The sequence below is a fragment of the Peromyscus leucopus genome, chromosome 14 (genome assembly GCF_004664715.2).
Source record: "Peromyscus leucopus breed LL Stock chromosome 14, UCI_PerLeu_2.1, whole genome shotgun sequence".
Lineage (NCBI taxonomy): Eukaryota > Metazoa > Chordata > Mammalia > Rodentia > Cricetidae > Peromyscus > Peromyscus leucopus.
Genome location: NC_051075.1, coordinates 88,662,374 through 88,687,466, shown reverse-complemented (window position 1 = coordinate 88,687,466; position 25,093 = coordinate 88,662,374).

The window sequence follows — 25,093 nt, the reverse complement described above, 5'->3', positions numbered from 1 at the left end:
GAACGGCAGCTGCCCCCCCCCCCGGGCCGTCTGGGGGAAGTGGCCGAGGGCCTGGTGCGGAGCAGATCGACTCCGGGTGGTGTGGGTCCGGAGGCGCCCGGGATCGGCCCCCCGGGAGGGCTTCCAGAAGCTTCCGCTGTAACCCAGGAGGTGAATGGCTGAGGGGTCCTGAGAGAAGTGAGAGCGGAGACCCAGGCTGAGACCCCGGAGAGTGGCTGGCGTGTTGGGGGAGCTGGGGCCGGGCGTTGTTAGCCTTGGGTAGTGAGAAAGGTGGATCGCGGCCCTTCCCAGGGCTTGGGTGAAATTTTTAGGAATTGGTGATTTAGGAATATTAGAGATTAAAAAACACAGGGCTGAGCCGGGCGGTGGTGGTGCACGCCTTTAATCCCAGTACTCGGGAGGCAGAGCCAGGTGGATCTCTGTGAGTTCGAGGCCAGCCTGGGCTACAGAGTGAGATCCAGGACAGGCGCCAAAGCTACACAGAGAAACCCTGTCTCAAAAACAACAAAACAAGCCGGGCGGTGGTGGTGGTGGTGCACGCCTTTAATCCCAGCACTCGGAAGGCAGAGGCAGGCGGATCTCTGTGAGTTCGAGGCCAGCCTGGGCTACCAAGTGAGCTCCAGGAAAGGCACAAAGCTACACAGAGAAACCCTGTCTCGAAAAACAAAAAAAAACAAAACAAAAAAAAAACAAACAACAACAACAAAAAACCCCACAGGGCTGGCCTGGGAGTGGTGGTGCATGCAGGAGTCTCTCTCCGAGTTCGAGACCAGCCTACATAGTGAGTTCCAGAACAGCCTGGGCTACATACTAGACCCTGTCTCAAAGGGAAAAAAGGGCGGGAGGAGAGCTTGTTGGTGCCCCTCTGTGATCCCTGAACTCCAGGAGTGGAGACAAGAAGGGTCAGGAGATGCAGGTAACCCTTGGCTGCATAGGGAGTTCAAAGCCAGCCCAGACTTGATAAGACACTTTTTGTCTCCCAAAAAGAAAAATGAGAAATTTGGTTACCCCTTTTTATCAGTGATAATTGACCATCCTAAAGGAAATCTGACACACAGCAGTCCATTATCCACTGCATGCAGCAAACCCCTTCAGAGATGACACAGTCACTTGAAGTTAAGAGCTTGAGATGGGCTTCGATGTTTTCTAATACAGAGATACATTAAAATATATACTTTGTGAGACGGCATCTCACTAGGAAGCCCGGCCTGCCCTAGCACACCTAATCCTCCTGCCTTAGCTTCCCCAGTGCTCGGATTATAGGCTTAGGCTGCTGAGCCCAGCTCTATGATATTTAAAGCAATACCGTCTGAATACCGGGTGAGTAATGCCAAGCGAACACCAAGATTTTCAGCTCGTGGATGCAGCCGGCCCAGCACTGCTCTGTCTACACACCCCCATCACTGCCCCATTCTTCTTCAGGGACTCTTCCACATCCATCTTCCTATAATGCCTGGACACCTGGGGGTGGTGAGAATAAAGAACAAGCAGTGTGCCTTCTCACCAAAAGGTCATAATGTATCTCCCCTGACTTCCATCAAAGGCCAAAAGCCAACCTTATTGTTTTATAGCAGTCAAGGGAGTCCGTGGAGTTACGTCTTTGCAGTATCTTGAGAGAGGTCTGGGGCTAGTACAAGATTTGGGGGATTTGGTTTAAAGCAGGTCTTTCGGCTAGGAGACTTAACTGGGATTGAGTGGTGTAACAGTTTAGGGTGGGAAAGGGGAGAGTTTTGAAGCCTAGGAGAGTGTAATGGTGGGTAAGCCCAGTAATCTTGCTGAGGTGGGGGCTGTTTACCCTGAGAGTTTGGTTACTCTTGTAGCCTTCAAAAAAAAAAAAAAAAAAAAAAGGATTTGAGGAAGTCCCTGCCTGAACGTCCAATAAAATATTTGCAGATTCATCTTTCTTGAAATTTGTCATGCGTACAAACCAGGTGTGGTGGTGAACGCTTGTCATCACAGCATTCTGCAGGCTGAGACAGGAAAATCTTGAGGTGAGGTCAACCCTTGGGGTTCATAAGACCTAGTCATAAAGGCAAGCAATCAAGAAAAGTAAGAGAAAGGAGAATGAGAAGGTAATGGGGGAGAGAAAATGGCCAAAATGTATCACATACATGTGTGAAATTGTCAAAGAATTTTTCTAAAAAGGTCATGTTTACATGCACAGCTGACTTGCATTCCTGGTAATCCAGCTGGGCTTAGTTCTTAATCCTGTTGTATGGGTGTAAACAGTCCAGTTCACTAAGGTTAGTTTTGTTTTGAAGGGGGTTATGAAACAGGATCTGTCTGTGAGGCCCTAACTAGCCTCAAAGTCTTGATCGCCCCACCTCAGCCTCCCCAATGCTCCACACCACACCCAGCTGCTCCAAGTAGTTTTTGAAGCTGCATATGACAATCCTTAATGAGTAGGGAAATCATTTTGTGGGTCATGATCAGCAAATTTCATTACCAAAAGAGCAAAAAGCCAAATAAGAGAACATCCTCTATAACAAAAAGGGTAACAGTGAAGCTTTCAGCTTTGTGCTATATTTCAGCAAATCAAAATGCCACCAAATATGAGCCATGCCATAGGCTGCTCTTCCAGAGGACCAGGGTTTGATTCCAGTACCCACGTGGGCATTCACAACCATCTACTCCAGTTCCAAGGGCTGCATCGTCCTCTTGGCCACCACAGGCACCAGGGATGTATATGGTACACAGACAAACATGGAGCCAAAACATCCTTACACTTTTTTATTTAAAAGAATGATAAAATCAAAACCAGACAGGCCTTTAATCCCAGCACCAGCTAAGCAGAAGAAGGCAGATCTCCCAGAGTTCAAGACCAGCCTGATCTACATAGCAAGTTCCAGGCCAGCCAGGGTTACACAGTGAAGCCCAGCCTCAAAGAAGTAATAAAGAAAATCTTATCAAAATGTCTCATTGCTATGTTCTGATTTCAGAGCTGTTAAATAAAGGAAGAACACAATATTGAAACGTAAGGCATATAGAGCTGTGTATATTTGATCGAAGTGTGAAATGAATTTCTGGTTTTTTGCTATTGCTAGGAAAGTTTGAGAGCCATGGTTATGGTGGAAGTACACAGGAGAAGCTGAACATGGCTGAAGGTAGCAGAATGTTGAGTGCTTTCTGAGATGCACAAGTTGAGCTGTAATGGAAGGAACAGTTAATGAGAGCTGGGGACATCGGTGAGCTCAACTAGGAGACAGCATTTTACCTGGCCTCCACTTGATGAGGCAGTAGCAGGACAATAGACATTCCCAGTGAAAGAGCAGACTGTAAGAAGGCATGAGCCTTCAGACCACACTGCAGAACTGAAGTACAGCAGGCCTGAGAAAGTTGTCTCCAGATGGAGAAGGCTTTGAATGCCCTGCCAACAGCTCTAGATTTCATGATAATGACAGCAGGCGAGGAATTTAGGTGATGCAACTAATTACCGATGGTGATGACGATGACGGTGGTGATGATGATGATGATGATGACGACAGTGTATGAGTGATGCTACCCAGGGAACCCAAGGCTTCTGAATACTGAGCTGGCTCTCTGCTGGTGATCGACAGCCCAGCCTGCATCTACTTCTTTGAAGTGAAATGGTTGACATCAGTGGGAAAGGCAGATTGATAAGCAAAAGACTGAAGAACCTGAGAGGGTAGGAGAATCTATTGTTTCTGCCCAACTTACCCTAGCCTGCTAATGAGAGATGCTTAGAGAAGCCTCGCACTTGACTTAATTCTCTGCCATCCTGACTTTCCTAATAGTTCCTGTCTGGAAGTCAGGTGAGACAGAGGAGCGGGTGTGTGTGTGTGTGTGTGTGTGTGTGTGTGTGTGTGTGAACAGAGAGGATAGAGACCATATTGCATTTTATCTCCCCACTCCCCTCAGGGCAGTCTCCGCGCCCACGGGCATAGATTTCTGATGGAGCTACAGATGTCAGAGTTCACAGCCAGGAGTCCAAGGGAAGTAGCTATCTGCAGCTCCCAGAGGCCGCGCTTTCCAGTAAACAGAACTTGAAACCTAAGCCCTGTACTCTGATACTCCCAAGACTGAACTAGGGTGGCATGGCCACTCTGGCTTTGTGCTGGCCAAGCTTCTGTCCTGAGGATACTTCCAACCAGTCCTCCTTATGCTTCGGAGACTCCTGGTGGGAGGTGTGTATCAAGAGGTAAAACATTAAGGCTGAGTGAGTTTTGTGCAAATTTCTTGCTTCCCTGGTCAGAACAAAACATAAAAATGTTTGAGCCCTGAGACAGAAACTGTGACACTTTGGTGAGTATATGCAAAAATTAAGTACTTGTGGTTACATGTAAAGCTGCCTTCCTACAACATAACATAAAAATATGTAAATTTTTTCTTTAGAACCACATAAACAAATTGAAAACAAAAGGAAGCATTTTATATTTTTCTACCTTTAGCAGTCTCTCTCTCTCTCTCTCTCTCTCTCTCTCTCTCTCTCTCTCTCTCTCTCTCTCTCTCTCTCACCAGCATTGCTAGGAAACCCCACCCCCATGGCATCTCCCCAGCCCCTGAAGAAGGTGGCTCAAAGAAGGACTTCCCCACTTCCTGGCACTCCCCTCACTTTCTGAACAAGCCAGAAGAGACTAGCTCCGCTCTCTCCAGGAGATCCAAGGCTGCCTCTAAGCTAGCTGCCACACTGGAGGCACACTTCCTGTAGTGACCACACTTGGGCCCCATTATTCCAGGAGTTAGGTGGGGAGGAAGAACGCGGTCGGTATTTATGACGTGGTGTCTGTGGAAGACACAAATTCGAAATCAACTCTTAAGAACTCATCTCAGTCACAAGCAAGGGCTGTCTGTCTTCCAAGCTCAGAAAAGCCAGCATGGTCAAGAAGGATGTAAAACTGGGACAGACACATGTCAACACGAAGTTATTAACAGTGATAACTTCACTGTGTCCCCTGGGAAGAGTCCAGCCCTCTCAGCTGAAAGAACTTGCTTCTGCCTAGGTGGACGGTCTCTGGTGACCAGTGCTGGCTAGGCTGCGGTTGACTAAACAGATGGTAATCCATTCAGAGATGACTGTGCTGAGCGGGACCCAAGATTCAGCCTGTCTGCTATTCTCTGGCGGTGTGCATAAAAAAACTTCTGGGTCTGACTCACGATCACCCTGGCGTTGGCTGTAGTAGCCTTTTGGTAAGTGTTGAAAATTAAGTGTTTATGCCAGCCATGGCCCAAACTTAGGGACTTAGCAGCAAGTGGTTTTACCGTGGAGCCATCTCAACAGCCCTTCCTCAGTTTTTCATGGTTGTAACACAGTGGCTGACATTAGTCACGGCGTGTTATTCTGGCGTATGGTTCCTAAGGTTCCATGGTCATCTGACTGTTGCTATGGGGCTCTGGAAGGCAGAACAAGGAAGCCAGGGACAAGACAGGCCCTTGTAGTGCCACTCACATCCTCAGCGGCCTGCTCCTTCCAACTACACCCCACTTCTAAAGTTTCTACATATCACACCCCCAGCACCATCTAATAATTTTACTCCCTCAATGGGTAACTGTGTTGACATCAGAATCCTCAGGGTCTAGTCACTTTCCAAAAGCCTGCAGCACGTGAGCCTCGGGAACAGTCCCCATCCAAACTGTAGTGGGGATCTGCCTGGTTATTTTGTCCCCTGGTGAATCTGGTAGACCCTTTTTTAAGGTTTCCCAGAAGAATTCAATGCATGATTCTGAGTATTGCTTCATTAGTGTCTTGGACAAAATGCTTTCAGTTGTAGAGAGGTTGTTGTATGACACAGTCAGTCGTAACTCAGGTTCTCTTCTTGGAACAAAGCATGGCTTCCAGCTCATCCTGAGCTCACAGCACAGTAACGGCCTAAATGAATTATTGCAAACAGTGCAAAGGGGAACTCATCTGCCGTCCTTCTGTCCACTGACGTGGCTGTGTGTGCGGTTTGCCTTTTCTTCAGTGTAGATGCATCTGCTTGGAGTTTATTGCTGGCTGGAGAGCTTCGGGACATTTTCAGCCCAGTGACTTTTCATTTTCAGCCTCTGAGAGTCTCATGCCCTCCAGCAGCAGTGATTCAGGAGAGCTCCAGCACCAGGAGCTCCTGCTGGTGCCCATCTGGTGCCCTGACACCAAAGGCATTCACCAGACCTGGGACTGGTTCCACTTCTGCCACTTATTACTTGTTTGACTCCAGGCAAGTAATTTCATCTCAGGACATTATGAACAGAGCCGACCTCTCTCCTCTTACAGAGTCCTCCTGAGGGTTTCATGAGCTACTGTGTAGCATGAATCTTAAAAGTTCTTATTAATAAAATCAAACCCGAGGTCAGTTATTGGGGTCCATGCTGGTAGATCAGAGAGACAGAACAAGCCACAGCTACCTCACCTCACCAGTTCCTCAGCTGGTCCTGTTTCCTCAGACTGGAGGCCTCTGAGTCCTCATCCAGAATGAATCTCAGCTGAACTGTGTTGCTCCAAAGCCTGAATGCTTAACCAGCCACATGCTTAACCAGCCAAATGCTTAACCAGGCCAAAATGCCTCTAGTTTCTGGTCCTCACGCCTTATATATCTTTCTACTTTCTACCACCACTCCCTGGGATTAAAGGCTGGCTTTCTGGGATTAAAGGCGTGTCACCATGCTTGGCTGTTTCCAATGTGGCCTTGAACTCACAGAGATCCAGAGGGATTTCTATCTCTGGAATGCTAGGATTAAAGGTGTGTGTGCCACCATTTTCTAGCCTTTGTATCTAGTGGCTGTCTGTTCTCTGACCCCAGATAAATTTATTAAGGTACACAATATTTTGTGGAACACAATACCACCACACTACTGTGTGGAAAGTGCCCTGGCAATGTGGAAAGGACACACACAGGGTGGTCAGATCTCCAACCAGAAGCCTATTTCCCTACCGTGGCTTCCTGAAGTTAGCCTGGTCTCCCTCCACTCTGCTGTATTCAACAGGTACTCTTTGGGTGTCTACTTTATCTGAGGAAGAACATTTTCCCAGAGCTGGGGACTCAGTTCTCTGGTCCAACACCTGCCCAACATACATGAGGTCTGGGTTGGGTGCCCAGCAACAGGAAGGGCAGATACAACAACTCCCCAAACCTTCAGGGTAACTTAGTTGGGAAGTTGTTGTTTTCAATGCATGTCTTACGCATCAAATGATGGAACCATTTTTAAAGTGTGGAGTGCGTTGTTTTGAACTTAATTACTTCTCAAAGGCATGCTGAAATAATAAAGCCTGACACCTGCCCAAGCACATCTCCCAGGGCCACGGGGCCAAGCAGTCTACCCGTATCTCTCCCTGGAAGGAAGGTAATGCTTTCGGCTCCCTGGGAAGCAAGGATGCCTTCTGCTTTCGGCCAGGAGAGGTAAAAGGAAGGTCAGGATGGATAAGGTTAAGAAGACCGGGAGAAATAACCAGGTGATACCAAAGTGACTGGCAACTTCGCCATTCCCAGCATCCAGTACCATCATGAATATGTTCATTTATACAAAGGCAGCTTTCATGCTCTGTAGTTTAGCCTGAGGTCAATTCAAGCAAAGAAACATTTCTTCTACATTTAGAAGCCTTTGTTGAAGGATTACAGATACCAGTTCCGGAGCAAAGGCAGAGGCTAAATATCCTCGGGGGAAAAGAGAAACATTTAAAAAATGACTTAGCTGGACAGCAGGGCATGCAAGAATGAGAAGGAAGAAAATAAATGGCTCCTTCCTGCCTCCCTCTGTGACGCAGAGATTACCCCTAAAATAGTCCCCGTCTCAGCTGAGGAAGACGCATCTTCACAAGTTCCATGATGGCCGACCAAGGGAGAGGAACAAGGGAAGGAGGTGGGAACTACTTTGGATTTTGATTTTTTGCCAGCAGAGGGCTGGTGGGGTTGTTTTGAGACAGGACCTCTCTATGAGGCCTAGACTAGTCTCAAACTTCAGATCCTCCTGCCTCACCTCAGCAATGCTAAGATTGCACCCGTGCACCAGCACCCCTGGCCGGAACCAGCAACTGCACCCGGACAAGAGTGCCCCCACTCCGGCTGTATCTCCAGCCTGGTTTTCCTTTTGAACTGGCTTCTCTAATAAGTTTCCCAGGCCGGCCTTGAACTCTTTCTATAGCCTGGTCAGGTCTTGAATTTGTGACTACCTCTTCTTCAGCCTCTAAAGTAAATGAGATTACAGGCCCCTGTCTCTAGGCCCATCAGAAACAGTGTTTGTGATGCAGGGGATGAACCCTGACCTCACTAATGCTTGGCCAGTGCCCTTACCTCTGAGCTCTGCTCTAGGCCAGGAACAGTAACTCTGTGTGGAAATTCAGAAGACTAACACGCTTTGAGGCGGGCCACAACCGAGGCCCATCTCGTGAAGTCAGTGTTTCCTACTCTTTCTTGCCCCACTGTTTTTCTTAAGTGTATGGCCTGCATATATGTGTGGGTACCACATTCGTGCAGTGGCCAGAAAAGGGGACTGAATCCCGTGGAAGTGAGGTTGTGAGCCACTATGTAGGTGTGGGGAATCTATGCTGGCTAGTTTTATGTCAACTCGACACAAGCTGGAGTCACTGGAGAGGAGGGAGCCTCAATTGAGAAAATGCCTCAGTAAGACTGGGCTATGGACAGGCCTTAATTAGTGCATTGTCTTAATTAGTGATTGATAGGGGAGGGCCCATGGCAGATGGTACTATCCCTGGGCTAGTGGTCCTGGTTCCATTACAGTCGTTCTCAACCTTCCTAATGCAACCCTTTAATACAATTCCTCATGTTGTGGTGACCCCGAACCCTAGAATTATTTTTGTTGCTACTTCATAACTGTAATTTTGCCACTGTTACGAATCATAATGTAAATATCTGTGTTTTCTGGTGGTCTTAGGTGATCCCTGTGAAGGGGTTGTTTGACCAAAATGGGTCACAACCCATAGGTTGAGAACCACAGTTCTATAAGAAAGCAGACTGAGCAAGCCAATAAGCAGCACCCCTCCATGGCTTCTGTATCAGCTCCTGCCTCCAATTTCCTGCCCTGTTTGAGTTCCTGTCCTGACTTCCTTTGATGATGAACAGTGCTGTGGCCAACTTGCTTTTGGTCGTGGTGTTTCATCACAGCAAAAGAAACCCTAACTAAGAATCGAACCCAAGCCCTCTAGATAAGCAGCCAGTGCTCTAACCTCCGAGCCATCTCTCCAGCCCCTCGCCCCATCATTTGTAAGCCATACACATTGCATTGCCTTAGGAAGAATGAAGCTTAACTTCTGTTTCAGGCTGGTCTCCCATCGATTCTCCGAGAGACCCGTGATTTACAACCTCAAATGGATTTTCATCTTTCCTGTGTTTCTTCAGTTGTTGAGTATTCTTTTCGGAACAGCTTTTTATTTTTAGTATTTCAGACTTAGAGAAAAGTTGTACACCTGGGCTGGGGATGTTGCTTACTAGTGGAGTATTTGTCTAGCATGGGAGAAGCCCTGGGTTCGACTCATATTACTGTAAAAGCCGAAAGGGGCAGGGCCTGGAGAGATGGCTCAGCTAGTGGGAGCACTGGTTGCTCCTGCAGAGGACCAGGATTTTGTTCCCATCACCCCTGCGGTAGCTCATAACCATCCATAACTCTAGGTCCAGGGGAATCTGACACCTGTACCAGGCATGCACAGAGTACACATACATATGCACACAAAACACATGCAAATAAAATAAATGTAAAAATAAATAAATTAGGAAGAACTGTCCACACATAGCATAACGATTTCTTCCTGTGTTTAAGATAGAATCCAGGTTTCATTTAAGCGCTACACTGCTTAGCTGCTGGCCAAAACACATCAATTTTCACCTGAACAATTAGAGAGTAAACTGCCAACGTGACCCCTGTGGTGGCATTCAGACCACTGGCTAACTCTTCCTTTGAGAAGAAACTTGGTGTTTAGCTGTTGGGACTGTGGTTGCACATGGCTGTCAATCACTTCCTTCAGGGTTTGCCTAATCTGCAGAGAGCATCCTTGCCTAGAGAGATACACCTTTCCTCAGTGGCCCAATCCATTGACAATCAAAGTAAATACAGAAAGAGCCACGGACTTGAGCCCTGCTCCTGGTGACGTTGTGGGCCTTGGCTGTGTAAGGGCTCCGTGATGGGGTTAGCTCAGGCCGTCAGTCTGCATCTCATTCCAACTCCTCCTCTGCCCAGTCTTGTTTCCTTCCCCTCCCATCCACAGATGTTGATCCCAACAGCTCTCTCTAATAAATATCCTGAGCCCTGAGTCTGTCTCAGTCTGCTTCCTGAAAAATCCAAACTCCTGCAGTCTGAGAAGTCAGAGATCAGACAGGGTTTGGAGCTGGCCCATTCACCACTGGCAAGACAGGCTGCAGGTTCCATGAGTGACAGATGGAGCACAGATAGCCTTTGGCACAAGACAAGCAATTAAAATACTTTGAAAGTATCTTTTTGTTCACTTAAAAAAGATTGATTTTGTTTTTAACGTGTGTGTGTGTGTGTGTGTGTGTGTGTGTGCTCCCACACACTGTGTCTGTGGGTATGTGAGTGTGAATGCTGGTGCCCACAGAGGCCAGGTGTCAGGTCCCCCACCTGATGTGGGTACTAGAAATCAATAAGCACTCTTAAACCCTAAAACATCTCAAGTAATTCAGGCTAGCTTCAAGCTTCCTATGTAGCCAAGGTTAATTCTGAACTCCTGATCCTCCCTCTTTACCTCCATTTCCCGGTGCTAAATTATCAGCCAATAATACAACACCCATCTTAAAAATACGTTTTTTCAACACAAAATGGAGGAATAGACAGACAAAACAGACAGAAGGAATAGCAAAATGGCAGATATAAATCCCTCATATAAAATGACTCAGCCAGGTGAGTCAGCCTTTGTCATCAGCCACACCACAGCTGGCACAACAGATGCGTGAGTTAAGTGACCCTGTGGCAGACCGAGACTCTTCAGAGCCCAGTGGCCCAGTTCTCACTAGGGCTTAACTACTTCTTGCTCTCCAGTGTCCAACTCGACAGCCTGGGAGGCCTGTGGAAGAGTCTGGGTATGGCATCACACCCCCAAAAAGCCATCTGGCGACAAAAGCTGGAGACGCTGGAATCCTTCTTCGGGGAATGATTCATTCTAACAGGAATGGACAAGTATTTGGGTGAGTGCTTCGATTGTCTCATCCCTCAGGCATCACCCTGGGGTTCTGGAATATTCCATTAGCATAGAATCTCACAGAACATTGCATCAGACTGGGGGATTCAACTTGCAACACAGAAGCAATGATGGTGGGTCGGTCCCTGACATGGAATCTTCTGTCTGTGTTGCTCACAAGCTGTATCTATGCCTGCTGGTCTGCCTCACTCTGCAGAGATGGAATGCCATTTTCCAGGCTGCGTAAGGACAGAGAACAAAAGGGTTTCACTATGGTTCTGTGTCTCCAGCAGGAAGAATATGTGGACCTGGGAAACAAACTTGCTATCACTCCCCTGGGTCCCAGATCCACTCCTGCCGTTCTGATTCCGTAGGGCTGAGGTACCTGGTTCCTAAAATGGGACTCTCTCTGCACCAGGTGAGGCAGCAGAAGTCCCTTTGAATAACTAGCAAACTGAACACTTTGTGTGCCTGGTATCCAGAGACAAGGGGAACAGTCTCCCTGGGGGGACATCATCATCAGGACCCTCCACATCCAATAGCTGATCAAAGTGTGGTTCTAGACTCAAGGCCTGGACCAGGGAAATGGCTCAGTTGGTAAAGTGCTTGCCTACCGAGCTTGAGCCTCAGAATCCATGTAGGAGTAGGAGGCCAGGTGGGACAGCACATGCTTGGAATGGTGGAGACGGGAGGATCTCATGGGACTCACCAGCCAACCTGGCCTACATGGTGCCTTCCAAGCCAGTGAGAGAGCCTGTCTCAAAAGGCAAAATAGACAGCTCCCAAAGGATAAACCTGAGGCTGTCCTCTAGCCCTCATATGCATGTGCACACATGAGCATGTGAACTTACACACACACACACACACACACACACACACACACCACAATAAAAATTGGTCCCAGCACTTTCAGCCTGACTGGGGCACTGTGGTTCCAGAGCGCCTCATAGGTCACTTGAGGCTGCTGCTCTTCCTTACAGCTGTGTTTCCTGCCCCCGTGCTTGCTTCCTTCTCTTCCCTTCCCTTCCACAGGTGTCAATGTCAGAGGCACTCCCTAACAAACATCCTGGATGCTAAACTGTGACTCAGAGGCTTCTTCCTGTGGAGTCACAGCTATGAAGACGCTCTGTTGCCCCTAGAACTGTAATGTGTTTTCCTCACAAATGAGAACACTCAGAGCATTTCAGCAAAATCATCTAAATCAGGATTTAACAAGTTTGCCTCTCATCTCCAGACTCTACTGGAATTGTCAACGTTCTCAATAGTATCCTGTGTGTGTGTTCATGTGTATGTGGGCATATATGCACATGGTAGGGGGCTTTGTGTATATGCATGTGTGTACGAGTGGGTGCATGTGTGTGTGTGTGTGGGAGGGGAGCTGACTGGAGAGAGAGCCTCAGGGTCTCCACCTCCCCAGCTCTGGGATTACAAGCGGACACCACCATGCCAGACTTTCCCCCGTGGGTCCTGGGAAGCAAATTCATATCCGCGTGTTTGCAAGGCAAACACTGTCCTGACTGGGCTGTCCTCCTTGCCCTAATCCCACCGTCTTTATAGTGAAAAGACCCTTCCAGAAATCACACCTGTGTTTAGGTGGCATGGCTCCCCAGTCTGGTTTTTTTTGTTTGCTTCATGGTTATTAACGTGTATATGTATGTGTACGTGGGAGGCGTGAGGACAACTCTGGGGAGTTATGGAATCCAATCTCTCCTTCCATCTCTGTACGGGTTCTGGAGGTTGCATCATGAGCAACATCATCCACTGAGCTGTCTCACAGCGCCTCCCGCCTTGTTCAACACTGAACAGCTTCTTAGTCATTCTTTCACTTTATATAATATTCACATATGCAGGATTATGTAATCCTCACATATGCAGCAGCCCAGGCTGGCTTCAGACTCCTGCCTCTACTTCCCCAGTGCCACAGCGGGCACCACCATGGGTGGCTTTCCTTTGACTTTCACGACTCAACAGTTCTCCAGACGATCGGCCCCTTCTTTTTGTAGAATGTTTTTGAATTTGAGCTTAGCTTGCAGCAGAGAAACTGAGGGGAGATCTCTGCAATGGAGTCCACTGGCTGTATCACCACACCTCCTACAAGTTGCCCCTGCGTCCGTTCAGGTGCCGTGCTCTGTAGGCATGGACTGCCATCTTCCAGGGTACAGAAAGACAGAACCCAAAACTGGAGTTTGATCATAAATAGACTGAGGTCATGCACCTTTGGCCAAACTACCAGAGCAGCCACTTTTCATTGCATCCTAGTGGGTGACACATGCCGCCAACTTGTTTTATCACGAATGCAGGTAAACTGTGACCACTTGATCAGGTGGTGACTGCCAGGATTTCTCACTGTGAAATTACCTTTTCCCTTTGAAATTAAGTTTTTTATGGGGACATACATTACAGCTATGAGTAAATAGAATATAAAGAGCAAATATCCTGCCCTTCATCAGACCTTGAGTGTATTTATTCATTCCTTTGTGTCTGCATTGGATGAAGGACTCCTGTTTCATGCAGGAAATTATAATCCATTACTTCATTATTTTATTTTTATTTTGTTTTGTTTTTTGAGACAAAGTCTCCCTATATAGCCCTAACTGTTCTGGAACTCTCTATGTAGATCAGGCTGGCCTTGAACTCACAGAGTTCCACCTGCCTCTGCCTCTTGAGTGATGGGATTAAAGTTGTGAGCCAGCCACCACAGCTAACTTACTTCCTTGTTTACTTTTCCAGGGTTTCCGTGGCCAGTAGGAGCCTGTGCACACTGGCCTCCTTTTCCTTTCCGCTGATTTCCTCATTCCGTTGTCCTTGCTCCCTGTGTAAGATGCTCCAAGCTTACTCCGTATCTTCCATGCTCCAGCCCTTCAGCCATTATCTTAGAAGCCAAGATCTGGACCTTAAATGTGTTCCTTACTCTTCTGTTCTTGGGCCCATTGACACATACAGCTAGGGAATATAGGAAATATTCACATGTGTGTACATGTGTGTACTTATAAATAACAATGTACACATTTAGAGCTATAGTTGTTTCTAGACTCTTCTGTGTAGATCCAAAATAATATCACTCTCACCTCCAATTCTTGTCCAACTTGACCAGCCTGAGTCTTCTCGCTTCCTATGTAGGCAATGACTATCTCTACTGGTGAAAAGCTTAGGGCATTCTCTGTGTTAGCAACCTCCCGACAGCCTGTGAAATTGTGAAATATAGATTTGGCCTTTACAGAGAGATCCACAAACCTGTGTAATTTCCTGAGTAACAACAGCTGCTAGGAGAATCTTTTTTCCCCTAATATTTGGTCATTGACCCTGGTTCCTGACTCAGAGATCTTCAGACCTGTGTAATTTATTGAGTTCCTGCCACATCTAACTCGGAGCCTCTAAATCCTTGGAATTTCCTGAGCTAGGTGCATCCTCTGTTGTACCAAGGCAACTCTTGACCTGTTCCTGGAGAGCCTCAAGATGGAGATGGTTGCCAGGGGAACCAGCCATGTGATCAGATGGGGCAAGAGCTTCTTAAGGTGGATCTGGACATGAATGGCCAGTGCTGTAAACAATACAGCTTCCTAATGAAGCCTCCATAAAACTTCCAGGGATAAAGTGTGAAGACCTTCCAGGTCCCCAGCTGGGGTTGGGGGGCACTCAGAGCGCACTGCATCCCTACAGCCTCCCATATCTCATCCAGCCATCAACTCCATCTCTTATACAAGTCTTCCTAATACGTGGATGAACATCGGCAAAGTGTTTCCCAGAGCATGTGAGCTGCCCAGGCAAACCAAGCAAACCTAAGAAGGGCTGTGGGAACTCAGATCTACAACTTAAGTGTGAAGCCACCCCGAGACGGCTTGACAAGTGGGGGCAGTCTTATGGACCATCCGTTCAATCTGTGGGTTCTGCCTCTTCTAGGTAGAAACTGTCAAGTGAAGTGTAGGAGTCCTGGCCTGTGTCCACCGAGGAAGCTGGGGTCAGAAGTGTTGAGTGTGTCCCTGGGTCAGGACACAGCTCTTTCTCCTATGTCTCTTACTGTCCCCCTGCCCCTCCAGTGCGACTTTCCTTCTCACCTGCATTGCAGGTGCCATGGACGGTGCCCAGCCCCACTGCCCCGAGTCTCCATGGGCAGCTTGACCAATGCACCCTGCAGGCTTCCTCTCTCCTTTCCCTGCCCTTTGTCCCATGTTTACCTTCCTTGGTTTCCAAAGTCTGACGCCAGGCTGCCTCTCTAAAGGGACTCCATTCTCCCTTGTCCCAGAATACTCTGCTGGTGTCCCTCCCTTGTGGGATGCCCTCTCCTTCCTAGTAAAGCCACCCTCTGCACAGAATCCTTCTTGTCCCTCTTGACTTCAACCTCCTTTTCCAGACCACCCTCCCACCCAAACTCTAGACCACTATGGTCCTAAAACCCCCACCTTGCTCGGGTCCTGCCTCAGTTTGTTTTCTATTGCTATAACAAAAGAACTGAGGTTGGATACTTTAAAGAAACAAGATATTTAATTAACTCACCATTCTGGCGACTGATACGCTAAGATCAGATGGTTTCTGGCGAGGAACTCCTCGGCTACATCACACCATGCCAGATGGCATCATGGCAGGAGTACAACACAGAGAGAAGCCAGGCAGCAGAGAGGCCTTTTTATAACAGCAGTGAATCTTCTTGAAAACAAACTCCCCAGCTCCTTCCAAGGGCAACACCTCTGATGATTTAACAAGTGCCCTGGACTCTAGCTCTTCAAGGTCCTACACCTCCCAACACCACTCCACTGAGGACCAAGCTTCCACCGAATGAAGGCACACCCAAACCTCAACAGCCCTACACATGGTTTGATTTATGTAGCAAAGGGAGGGAGGAGCAGAGAGGAAAGTAAAAGAAGTGACACACCATTAGTCACTTTTCAAGTTTTATTTTATTTTTTTGAGTGGGGGGGGGAGGGAGACAAAGTCTCATGTAGTGCAGGCTGGCCTCCAACTTGCTACATAGCTGAGGGTGACATTGAACTTCTAATCTTGTCTCTACCTCTTGAGTGCTGGCATCGCGAGTGTGCACCATGCCTGGCTCGTGCAGTGCTGAGATTGAACCCAGGACCTCCTGCATACCAGGCAAGCACTCTACAACTGAGCCACATCCCCATTCCGCAGGGTCACTTGCAGTAAACATTATCCTGAGATTCAGCTCCATTTTTTTTTTAAACTCATTATGGCATCTGTTAAATTTATATTTGCCAGGGGAACCAAAGCTGCCTGCCCAACTCATTCTTTTAGTTTTTGTCTTTGTTCATTTGAGACAGGGCCTTGCTATGTAGCCCAGGTTAGCCTCCAACTCTTGGTGTGCCTCCTGCCTCAGTTTCCCAAGTGCTGCAATTACAATCACAGGCCACTATATCACTTCCACCCATTCTTTATGATGCCACAAACTCTTGTAGCAGAACCTCCATGGCTCATGCAGGGCAATAGGTAACAGCTGACCCCCAAAGTCCCCTCACTGTTTGTCAGCAGATGTGCCAGGATAACCGACCTGGGCATGGGCTTTAACCACCTTGAGCCCCTCCTCCTTCCTGTTCTGGGTCCTACTAGAATGTTTGCTAGTCTTTCTAGATTTGTGTGTGTGTGTGTGTGTGTGTGTGTGTGTGTGTGTGTGTGTGCAAATGTGCCCCTGTGTGTCTCTGTTGGCCATGGGTCTATGTTTCTAGACTGGGTATTTCCCTCTATTATTGGTTTCCACCTCTTTTCCCCACTTTTCTTCTTCTTCTCCTCCTCCTCCTCCTCCTCCTCTTCTTCTTCTTCTTCTTTGACAGGTTCTCTCACTGAACCTGAAGCTTGCTCTTTTGACTAGGCTGGCCAGGGAGCCCCCGGGATTCCGTCACTCGGCACCATTTCCGGGGTTACAGATGTGCATCACCACACCATGTGTGGCTTTTCATGTCAGTGCTGGGAGCCAAACGTAGGTCCCTACACTCACACAGCAGACACTTTACCTACTGAAGCATCTCCCGGGAACCCCTGCCTCTGCACTTCCTAGTGTTTCGAGTTCTCTTGACCTGGGCGGGTGTGTGTCTACCTTGGCACAGGTGTGGAGGTCAGAGGACAACATTCAGGAGTCAGTTTTCTCCTTTCACCATCCGGGTCTGCAGAGCAAATTCAGTCAGGCTTGGCGGCAAGTTCATTTATCTTCTGAGCCATCTCTATGATTCTGTCCATAAATCTATGCTAGATTTTTTTTCCTATGGGCAGATACTTCCAATGTCCTGATGCTATACAGGCCGGGATCACTTTTCCTCATGTATACCCCAAACTGTCTGTGCCTTATTCATGCAGATTCTCCTCTCAGGCCTGTCTTCCCATTGCATCTCCAAAGACAACAGCCCTGGCATCCTTAAAGGCATCCCACATGCTGTCCATAGCCTTGCCAGTTTTCCAACTCTGGACCTTGGTAGAAATTTAGGTATCTGTGACATAAGTCCTTTTCTGTTTTAGAATCTAAGAAATACTAAGCTCCTTCCTGGAGACAGGTACACAGCAGAGATTAGACATATTTGTTACACTGAAACATCAAAAAAGTTTATATATTTATTTCTCTGAGACAGGGTCTCACTTCAGGCTGTCCTGGAACTCTGTAGACCAGGCTGGCCTCAAACTCACAGAGATCTGTTTACCTCTACCTCCTTAGTGCTGGGCTTAAAGGTATGTGCCACCATACTGGCACTTTTTTTTTTTTTTTTTTTTTTTTTTTTTTTTTTTTTTTTTTTTATAACTAGCATAAGACCTCAATTTTCTACCTTAGGGAAGATAAGACACTTTACTCATCTAAAAGGCAAGAAAGTTAAAATGTTTGCCTTTCTCTCCCAGGATGCAATGTGCTGTGTTAGTTCAGAGGTAAAACCTACCCACACTGCAAATTCAGACTTGCCCATGTAAGTCCACATTTTTATCTTCCCCAAATGGCATTCCATTTTAGCTTTTAAAGCTATGAAATATTGACATATTTTCATTTCCCACGGCATGTATTATTCGTTACTTTCCTGTTGCATAAAATCCTATTTTCATCTGCAGAGACATGGCCCCAATTCCTCACTCCTGGTAGGCATTACATAACGACAGCAGGAGAGCAGTCTGCTTCTCTGTGCTGGTCTTAGCCTGGAATCTCATAATCTGTTTCAAAGCAGGGCATTATGGACAATCTGGCTGGGCTGCTCGGGCAGGCATTTTCTCCATTTAACTATTGAGAGCAAGAAGAATCATTTGGTGGTTGTCCTTTACCCAGCACTGTCTTCTAATGCCCCGGACCCTCCTTGTCATCCCAGGGCTGACAGAATACTATGGATCTGCAGAGTGTGGGACTTTACCAAGTTCAGTTTGGAGCATGTCACTTCTCTCTGTGCCATCTGCTACTGATCTTGCTGTGTTCAGCAGCTGAAAATACAGAGTTCTGGTATTTTCCTCATGCCCAGTCATACTGCTCTGAACGTCTGTTTGTCCCTACTGACCTAATCACCAAGTTAGCAGAGTCGGTTATTTTAGGAATTTTAATCTTTACATAGAAGAGAAAGAAGGGCTGGAGTACAAGCCAAGGCATTCTTACAACAGAGACGGCTTCCTGCCAAGTTCCTACCTCCTTATCCTCGTGATCTGTGAATGTGACCACTGAATGGATGGTTCAGTCAAGTTTGGAGAGGGCCACAGACACAAGAGCCTATCTACACCCGTAGAGGACAGAGGCAAAGGGAGATGTCATACACGAAGGGAGAAAGGCAGTGAGACCACAGATGGAGAGATTCTACTGATAGGCCCAGAAGCCAGGGAGTGTTGACTGCTATCAGGAGCCCACCAAGACGAGAAACTGGTTCTCCCGAGCCCTGCTGAAGCCATTTTCCGCCAGTGAGACTGAGTTTCCAGCCTCCGCGCCGGGAGTGGTTACACTCTGCTGTATTCGGCCACCAAACTGTGGTCAGCCACAAGCAAATCAAACAGTAGCCTATCCCTGAAATGTTTCTATCTTTGCTGCTCTCCTTTCTTGAGCCTGTGTATTTTTAAAATCCAATTTTGTCCTTCATAACATGTTTTCTCTAAGAAAATAACTTTCCGTGTTCTTTTCAACTTCCTTAGATGTTGGATTTCAGACTAATTTAACAAACAATCATCCATTGTGGCCCTGGAGTGTTTAGGCACTAAAGGGGATACAGAGCAAAAGCCTACAGCCTATCCTTAAGTATAACTAGCAAACAGTTTTAATAATGCGCATACCCAATGCATGACAAAACACAAAGAGAAGAGCCCACGTCAGGCAGGCTGGAGTGATCAAGGACGGGAGATCTGTGATGGGGGGCCTGGGGTGAGGGGTGGACTTGAACGAACAAGCAGACCTTGCTGGGAGGCACGGGGACAAAGATGACCTCAGAATTCCCCTTCCAGTCTTTCCTGAACTCCCTTCCCATTTTCATTTCCTTCTGCACTGTGCAAGTGATCTAGATGCTTTCTCTCCTTCTGTGTCCGGTGCTACCCAGTGACGCTAGGGCCTCACGTATACTAGGGACGTTCCCACCACTGGGTACACCGCCAGCTGCTTTTACTCTGAGGCACAGTCTTGCTAAGTCACCCAGACTGGCCTGAAGCTAGGGATTCTCCTGCCCTCACCTCCTGGGTGGCTGGGGTGATAGGTGTGTACCACCAAACACCACAGGATTTCTCTTAAAACATTTCAGAAACAAAATTGCACCACGAGATGCCTCTGTAATCTCATATACCCAGAGAAAAGCTTTTCTAAGAATCTAAAGTATCTTCCTCAGGCTTTTCCCCTGCACACACAGTGGGATGTTCAGATAATTGTTACAGGAATGACAAGCTGCACACATTCTTTTCCTACCTGCTGTGAACAGAGAAGAACAGGGCACTTTAAGATAATTCATCTTTGGCCACACACACACACACACACACACAGAGAGAGAGAGAGAGAGAGAGAGAGAGAGAGAGAGAGAGAGAGAGAGAGAGATTTCCCTAATCTCATTCTGATCACATGCTTTAGAAAAATCACACTTTTCTAACCACATAATGGACTGTGCCAAGGGAAGAAGAGAACAGGGGGTGGGGTGGAGGAGCTAGGGGAAGGGAGAGTGAGAAGGTTTTTGTTTTTGTTTTTTACAATAATCTGAATAAACAGGATGGGGGAGGGTGTGGAAAGAGGGCCCAGCAGTTAAGAGCACTTGCTTCTCTTGCAGAAGACCTGAGTTCAGTTCCCAGAACCCACACGGGACAACTTGCAACCCCTTCTAACTCTGGCTCCATGGGATGGGACACCCTCTTCTGGATTCTGTGGGCACTGAACTCACATGCATACGCTCATGCACATACATATACACATAACTAAAAATAAAATTAATTAAAGTTAGAATCAGGGTCTGAGGGCATAGCTCAGTTATCAAGTGACATGTATGGCCCTGGGTTCAATCCCCAGCATGGCAAAAATTAATTAAAAGCACCATGTGGTGGCTCACATCTGTTACCCCAGCACTCAGAGGCTGAGGTAGGAGAATCTACACAAGTTCAAGGCCAGCCTGACCTATAGAGTGCTTCCCCGTGTAAAGAAAAACAAAAGTAAAATTCATCAAGTACAAATCAGTACAAATCAGAGTAGGGTACAGAAGTGCTGCTGGAGTCAGGATAGGAAAGATCTTTCCCTACTACTCAGCATCTTGGGCCATGTCGATAAAAGCAAATTCCCCTTTGCAACCTCTGAGAGGCAGAACAATGCAAATGATGTGTAGAAAACAGTGAAAATGAAAGCAAAATCCCAAACCACTCAGAATCCCTATCATTCGCAATCACCACACATACATTTGGTGTGTTTCCTTTCAGACATTTTCCTGTGTAAATGTGTGTACACATATATACTTCACAAAATGAAGTTATGAGGGCTGGCTCAGCTGGTAACACCCTTGATGCCAAGCCTAATGAATGACCTAAGTGTGCTCTCTGGAACGTAGGTGGTAGAAAACGGCTCCTGAAAGGTGTCCTCTTATTTTCACGTGTACTGTAACACATGTGCATGCACACATAAACAAAAAATTAATAAATGTAGTAAATTTAAAAATATAGAAATTGGAATAGTACAAGGCATTTTTGTGACATATAATGTATGTGATGGGTGTGTGTGGCATGGGGTATGTGTATGTACAGTGTGCATATGTATTGTTTGTGGTGTGTGTATATATAGTGTATGTGTTTGTGGTGCTGGGGACCAAACCCAGACTCTCAGACACACTAGTTACCACTGAGCTACAAAGTAAACCTACTTAAACTACATTATAACTTACGTGAAGAATGTCCATGGTTTGTTTGTTTGTTTCAATTTCTTATTACAAGAAAGTTTCTGTGAACATTTTATCCATTTATTTGCATATCTGTCAATTTTTTTTTCTCAAAATTAATTTCTAGGGGCTGGTCTCCTTAGGTCCTGCAGGAATGTGGTATATATACATACAGGTAAGTAAAAAACTTGTACAATAAAAATAAATTTTAAAAAATTTACTTGCTTCTGTCTAAAAATTTTTTCTTTTTCTTTTCTTTTCTTTTTTTTCTTTTTTGAGACAGGGTTTCTCTGTCTAACTACCCTGGCTGTCCTGGAACTTGCTTTGTAGACCAGACTGGCCTCTAACTAACTCACAGAGATTAAAGGTCTGCACTACCCCTGCCTGGTGAAAAATAACTTCTAATAACATAGTTGGACAAAAGGGTTATAGCGCTGGTGGGATCATCTGTATGCTGTTTTCCGTCGCTTAGTTTTTCTTGCTATTTTAAGCCCAAGATTATAATCTATTTCTATGTTCAAATTTTGCTTCCATGTTAAGTAGTAATGGGTATATGCAGTTATAGCTCATTTCGTTCAGCACCTTCCTTGGCACGAAGCCCTGGTTTGATCATCTATACTCACACCAGGCAGCAGCAACACAAACACATATGTTCCCACATTTGAAAGCCAAATCTACCCAAACACCAGTATGAATCATAATCAACCTAAGATGTCACACCCATTAAAGGTAAGGAAGGGACTATCCCCAACTGTCATTTCCTGATGAGTAAGGAAACAAATTACAGTAAAGGGAAGAAAACCTTCAGTGGACTCTTTAGGGGAAATTTCCCATTTTATGGTGCCCAAGAAAAAGCGTTTTTCTAAAAACGTAGCCGTTGTTATTTTAAACTGAATCAACAGCCAGGTGTAGTGGTACATGCCTGTAATCCTTGAGGCTGGAAGATCGTGAGTTCAAAGCTAGTTTGGGATACAATGTGTTTCAGGTCAGCTAGGGCTATATAATGAGAGGTTATTTTAAAACAAACCAAACAAAAACCACCAAAAAACCAAAACTATCATTTTGCCAGGCACAGAGAGAGCTTCATTGCTCTCCTATGTATTGAGAGGCAAAGGCAAGATGATCACTTGAGTCAGAGAGATGTATGTGTGTGGTATGTGGTGTGTGTGTGTAGTGTGCGTATGTATTGTTTGTGGTGTGTGTGTGTGTGTGTGTGTGTGTGTGTGTGTGTATGGTGTGTTTGTGGTCTCATCTTTAACATCGGAGTGTCTAGCTGAAAATGTGTTTCTGTAGTATTTGTTAGTCTTACGGATATTTTTTTTAACATGGCTACATTTTATTTTAGAGGTTACAAAGGGACTCTTCACCTTTTCCCACAGACTCACATAAACATCTAGCTGAAGAAAGACGGGCTAAGGGCGGGAGTGGAGCTGCTCCTCCCTACCTGAGTTTGCAGTGACAGGTCTCTTCAGCATCCCATCACCATCTTGTGGCCTCCTGCCACATTACTGTTACGACCTCAAAGCTTGTGAAATTGAGGCCTAAGGCCAGTCTCCTCCTAGTGACTCCCCTGTGAGAGAGAGAATTATACAGCGCCAGCCAGCCAGCCAGGCACACCAGTTCCCACCCTCTGCTGAGATGGCATCTCTGTGTTTACTCAGGATTCTAAAATACTCAGTTCAATAAGTAAACAAACCAGACAGACTTAATCCGAGCAGTGTTACTATAAGAAGAACGGTTCAGTTTTGTTTTTGAGCTGAGTCTATTTTATTCTCTTTTCGAGACAGGGTTTCTCTGTGTAGCCCTAGTCATCCCGGAACTTGCTGTTGGCCAGGCTGGCTCTTGAACTCAGGGATCCACCTATCTCATCTCCGGAGTGCTAGGATTAAAGGCATAGACCTCCAAGCCCAGCTAGCTAAACCTATTTTAGTACTTTCTTTTTATTTTATTTTTCATAAACTGGACGGACTGGTGCAGACGTGCACACTCCTAGCACTTGGGAAGGAATAATAGGAGGATCAGAAGTTCAAGGGCTTCCTCAAAAAATTTAGTTTAAAACCTGCTTGGAGCAAGGCTGTGGTGATACATGCCTTTAATTCCAGCACTCAGGAGGCAGAGGCAGAGGCAGGTAGATCTCTTGAGTTCAAGGACAGCCTGGTCTACAGAGTGAGTTCCAGGACAGCCAAGGCCGCTACACAGAGAAACCTAGTCTCGGAAAAAAAAAAAACCCAAAACCAATACCCCCTCCCCCCCAAAAAAAAGCCTGCCTTTAAAAAAAAAACAACAAAAACCTCTGCCCATACACTGCAGGGGAGTGGAGTTCCCCGAGTTCTCTGTTTTAGAAGTTGGAGAGTTTCCTCCCCCCATGATTTTATTAGGCTTTTGTAAGATGTTCTTTCATCTCCTTATTCCTCCGTCTCTACTGTCCTCAGGTCTCTCCTTCCGGGTACTCGGTGTCCGTTCTCGTGGCGTCCTGACTGCTGTCACTCTCCTCCTAGCAGGCCCCGCCCCCTCTGCCTGCTCCTTCCTTCTTCATCTCCTCCCCTTGCTAGTGCAGCAGCTGACCTCATCCTGCCTGCTGGCGAGGTCTTTCCAGGACACAGCTCCCTGGTAACCCTCAACCGGCAGGAAGTAACTAAATCCAGCCTTCTTCTGAGCCCCTCTGCGTTGGAGGGGAAAGGTCCCAGCAAACCAAAGGCCCGCCTTTATTTCTCTAAGACATGCTTTCTGATTTAATACCTCTCTCCCGTTTGCTGTGGTCTGTTTGCTTTTTTCCCTTTTCTCCACATAAATACACATTTTCATGGGAAGTGTACCCAAACGTTTTCAACATTCATCTTTCCTTGCTCAAACTCTCATTTGCATAGGGAACTTACCAGGGCTTTGAAGTTGACAATCAGATCTCCTAAAAATCCAGTTGATACATGGCAATTAGAGGACATGGAGGTTCAGGATAAAATATTTGTCATTATTTTGGGAAGTGTTGTTTATTTCTAGATGCTCAGAAAACTCTTCCCTGTAGAAATCAGCATCCCATCCAAATCGATTTTATAATGCCAAGTATGTATACACAGAAAGGGGGGGGGAGAGAAGAGAGTGTGACTCTCAGTTTACACTATTCTATGCATTTTCCACTGTGATTATAAAAACAACCATCAGAATCCTCCATGCCCAATGTCCTAGTTTACTTCCTATGGCTGTGATTAAAAACACTGCCCAAAAGCAATCTGGGAAAGAAAGAGTTTATTTCACCTTACAGTTTACATCCCATCATGAAGGGGAATCACAGCAGGAACTCAAGGCAGGGACCAAAGCAGAACCACAGAGGAATGCCGCTCCCTGGCTTGCTCAGCTTGATTTCTTATAGGAACCACCTGCCCAGAGGTGGCACTGCCCAGAGTGCACGGGGGACACATCACTCATTGATCAAGAAAAATGCTCCACAGACGTGTCCACGGGCCAATCTCATGGACGTATATTCTCACTGGAGATTCCCTCTTTCAGATGACTCTAGCTTATGTCAAGTTGGCAAAAGAAAACCCTAACCAGCATACCAAATTAGTAGGAAAAACATAACACAGTATGTCCTACTAGATAAAAATGTCCTTGCTTATTCTAATATATTTCCATGGTAGAAAAATCCACAAATCAGAACAATAAAATCTTTGCACCCCGAGCTAATTAAGCACCACTGGCATTTACCCAGAGGGTATAAAAGGGCAAT